The 4712-nt window shown below is 35.8% G+C and overlaps 1 protein-coding gene across 1 annotated transcript in view; it reads right to left on the reverse strand.

Annotated features, from left to right (window-relative positions):
* The window catches only part of LOC125045099 (transient-receptor-potential-like protein), a 26033-nt gene extending 25787 nt beyond the window's left edge, over positions 1 to 246 (reverse strand). Inside the window, 1 exon segment of the mRNA XM_047642201.1 lies at positions 113 to 246. The gene's annotated coding sequence lies outside the window, so the exon portion shown is untranslated.
* Between the last annotated feature and the right edge of the window lie 4466 nt (positions 247 to 4712).

The following is a 4712-nucleotide window of genomic DNA, read 5'->3' on the forward strand; positions in this document are numbered from 1 at the left end:
CATGTCTCCCCTCTTTGCCTCAAGTACCCTCCCTCGCCAAAAGAACCTGCGAAAAAAAAAATAGGATTTGAAAAAGGTTTCCCGGCACTCCGTTCCATGTCCCAGCACTCACCAGCAACAAAAGTGAAAGTACACCCAAAGAGTCCAACTTTTAGTCCAGATCCATAAACCTGTGAGGCCTGCTGGAGTCTGGAGCCAAGAGGCCTTGCGTGTAACCGGCCTGGAAGGGGTGAAGAACCAAGCGGATTCACACTGCGCCCACGGAACAGATAGACTGGAGGGGCTGTGCGTCACACTTTCTTTTATAGATACTTGCAGGGGCTTCGCTAATCCCTTTAGCATCTCCTGTGAAGGCAGGCAGGCGGCAGAGCCGTGGGGAAACCAACCACCCCCCTCCCTCCCCTACCAGTCTCCCCCCCAGCTCTCCTGAAGCGCCGTTGGGTGGCGCTGGAACATGGCATTGAGGAAGACCATATCGGGAGGCAGTCGGGGACTTCGCCAAGGTATGCTCCTTTGCTTTTTTCTTCTTTCTTTTCCTTCTCTTTTCCAACAGGTCTCTAGAAATCCATGATAAAGTCACAAATGTGGATTCTTTTCCCCTTGAATTATCTTTAGGACATTCGTAACGTGAAGGGAAGAGTGCCAGATCCGAAACATTCTCTTTGAACCATCGCGGATGTAATGCCATGTTTGTGTCAGCTCATTCGGTCACTCACCCGCTCGCGCCCCCTTCCTGGTATGGTGGAACGACGGGCAGGTTTAAAGGTCTCGGGAATACGTGAGTAGCTTATCCTGTGATGTTGAATAGAGATAGTATGTTAGTAATCTTGTTAACAACTGTGTAGCATAGAATTGTCTCTCTTTTTTAAAGGCGCTGAACTTGGGAAGATTTTCACCTTTATCAGAGATGTTTTTATGAATATAACGTCACTGCTATTGGTGCAAAAATAGTTGAAGGAGAGATTTAAACAAATGAAAATAGTATTTGAAAACAAAGATAAGACGAGATGCGTAAGAATGTAAAGACGTTACAGTATCTCAGTTTATTAATACTTAAAACCTGTCGTACATAAATACTTTTCATCTTGTTTTTTATATACAACTTCACTCGGCTAAAAATGGCAGACACAAGAAACGAAGAAAGAATAAGAGGAGGGATGGAGAAAATTATAATAATTTTCACTCATTTGATTCTTTGCTCGTCAAATAAACTTGGGGAACTTCATCAGTTATTCTTTGTGCTATTTTGAATTCATTCTTTGATGTGATTATGTTCTTGTATTCACTGATCTTAAGCAATACTGATAGTTTAATAGATTCCCCTCTCTCTCTATCTATCTATCTATCTATCTATCTATTTATCTGTCTATCTCTTTCTTTCTCTCTCTCTCTCTCTCTCTTTCTCTCTCTCTCTCTTCCTCTCTCTCACTCTCTCTCTCTCTCTCTCTCTCTCTCTCTCTCTCTCTCTCTCTCTCTCTCTCTCGCTCTCTCTTTCCCTCTCTCTCTCTCTCTCTCTCTCTCTCTCTCTCTCTCTCTCTCTCTCTCTCTCTCTCTCTATCTCTCTATCTATCTATCTATCTATTCATCTCTCTCTCTCTCTATCTGTCTATCTATCTATCTATCTATTCATCTCTCTCTCTCTTTCTCTATCTATCTATCCATCTATCTATCTATTCATATCTCTCTCTCTCTCTCTCTCTCTCTCTCTTTCTCTCTATCTATCTATCTATCTATCAATCTATTTATTCATCTCTCTCTCTCTCTCTCTCTCTCTCTCACTCTCTCTCTCTCTCTCTCTCTCTCTGAGTGTCTTTGTCTCTGTATCTGTCTCTCCCCTCTCTCTCTCATTATCATTATTAATGATAATAAAGATGATGATAATGATGATAATAATACCAATAATAACAATAATAATATTGATAATGATAATAATAATGATTATATTAATAATAATAATAATAATAATAATAATAATAATAATAATGATAATAATAATGAGGATAATGAGGATGATAAAAAACAACTATAGTAATAACATTAATAATAATGATAAGAACAGGATTGATAAGCATAAGAATAAGAATAAGAATAAGTAATAAGAATGAAGAATTGAGAATAAAAAGAAGAGTAAGATTAATACTAAGAAGGAGAAAAAGAAGCAGAAGAAATAGAATACAACAATGATAAGATAATAATCATGAAAATTATAATGATAATAATGATAATGACGATGATGATGATGATGATGAAGATAATGATGATAATGATAATAATAATAATGATAATAATAGTAATAATAATAATAATAATAATAAAAATAATAATAATGGTAATGATAGTAATAATAATGATGATGATGATGATAATAATAATAATAATAATAATGATGATAATAATAATAATAAGAAGAATAAGAATCGTAATAATAATAATGACAATAATGATAATAATTATAATAATGATAATGATAATACCAAAGTGGAGTACGTCTCTTGGATAAAAAGGGGACGCTGCAGCATGGTCGATATATAGAAGAACGTTATTATGTGTGAAGGCCAACAGTAAGGGAAATGCTGTAACTTTCGATATATTTCACCCTACTACTCAGGCAGCAATTGCTTACGAGGACACTGTCTGGAAAGTTGCACGAACGTGTTGATGCCAACGATTTATGACCATCAGAGCAAAAGGCCTGCCGTGGAGACGCGAGGGAAGAAAGACTGGGTGTATAAGAACAGCAAAAGAAGACGCACAGACATTGTGACTGTGGATGGAGCGTTACGTCCCCAAAGTAACATTGGCAGGTTGTATATTGCAAGGACAAGAGGCGGGAGAGGATTGCAGAGTGTGTTAAAAAACATTCAGGTCAGAGGAAAGGAGGACATGAACATTGACGCATTGAACCGTCAAAGTATAAAGATCAAAGAAAGAGAGGCCAAGTGGAGGAAAAGGCGTAGCATGGCCAGTTTGTCAGAGAAACATAGAGGATACGAGACAAAAAGATGTGGTTGTGGCTGGGAAAAAGAGACCTAAAGATAGGCACAGAGGCATTAATTATGACAGCACAAGACTGATCAGTACTTATCATGTCAAACACTATACTGATAAATAAAGGGATTCACCAGTCTGTAAAATGTGAATGTAGCAAATTGCCCCAGAGAGAATATCAGCGTCATTACGACAATCTTTACACTACTTATCCACTCGGAGACTTCCAAGAAGTTTGATTAACCCGCGGCAGAACAGCGACACAATCATAAACCAAGAGACATTACAGAAAATAAAAGCATTAAAGCACTGTGGGGCTTCACCATAAACAGAAATAACGTAATCGAGCACAACCGAGCAGATCTCGTCCTTAAGCCGATATCAGAAAAAAAGTGTGATTGATCATTGCCTTACCCGTACCGAGTAAAACAAGGGCAGAACAGATGAATCAAGAGAATATGAAAAAATACAATCACCGAAAAAGAAAGTTGCAAGAATACGAGGCATACAATTACGTAGAGAAGTTAGGCATCGAAATCAAGACTTGAGGTTGATACAGAAAACGGCATTGTTGTCAATACAATAAAAATTATAGTTATACCAACAACAGCAATGATAATGATAATAATAATGATAAGCATGATGATAGCAGTAACAGTAATGTTGATGATAATGATAATGATAATGAAAAGGGTAATAATAATGCAAATGGTGATTATGATAATAACAATAATGATAATGATTATAATAATAATGATGATACTACCTACTACTACTACTAATAATAAAGATAATAACAAGAATAGAAATTATAATAATGATAGTTATAATGAAAATAATGATAATAATTATGATGATCATAATAATAATAACAATAACAATAACGATAACATGATACTACTAGTAATAAAGGAATATGTAATAATGATAATAATAATAATAATGATAATAATAACAATGATAATTATAATAACAATACCAATAGTAATAAAAATCATCATGATAAAGATAAAAACATAATAACAAAACAATGATAGTTATGATAATAATAATAAATAATAATAATGATAATAATAATGATAATACAGTTTCTCTAACAACTCCAGTAACATCATGAGTAATGAGCGCATTAACCACAACAACAATAACAACAGCAACGGTAATGGTTCAGGGCCCTGTTCACCCTTACACAAAGGGTGATCAATACGCGTGATTAATAGTAGCTCTTGGATAAAGGTGAAAAGGGTGATAGGGTTACTGCTTTTATCTATTATTACCTCTATTGGCATTGTTATAATTATTATTACGAAACTTATTAATATTACTATCATATAAGAGTGCTCGTGTTTTGGTCTGAAGTCATATGCTTTCATTTTACACCTGAAATCATATTCCATATGGCGACGGGCTTGGAGTTTGTCTATTTTGATGTAAGGTGGGTATTTTATGCTTGGGATAAGTCGAGGACAGTTAATCTTGGCTGTAAAATGGGGTGATAACTGGCAACAATCATTATCATATTTTATATTATTATTGTAGTGGATAATCTTAAACTCTGTACAGTTATAAACATGGATTTGGTAGCGTCTTACCCAACTACAGGGAATGTCCATGTGGGTTTGGCGTCTTTGGTATTTCGAACATAAGTAATATACAGGACAACACGCCATACACTTGGTAAAAACAGAGGCAACACGCCACAGCACCAGAAGCACCAGTAATCC

The sequence above is a fragment of the Penaeus chinensis genome, chromosome 36, assembly GCF_019202785.1.
Source record: "Penaeus chinensis breed Huanghai No. 1 chromosome 36, ASM1920278v2, whole genome shotgun sequence".
NCBI lineage: Eukaryota > Metazoa > Arthropoda > Malacostraca > Decapoda > Penaeidae > Penaeus > Penaeus chinensis.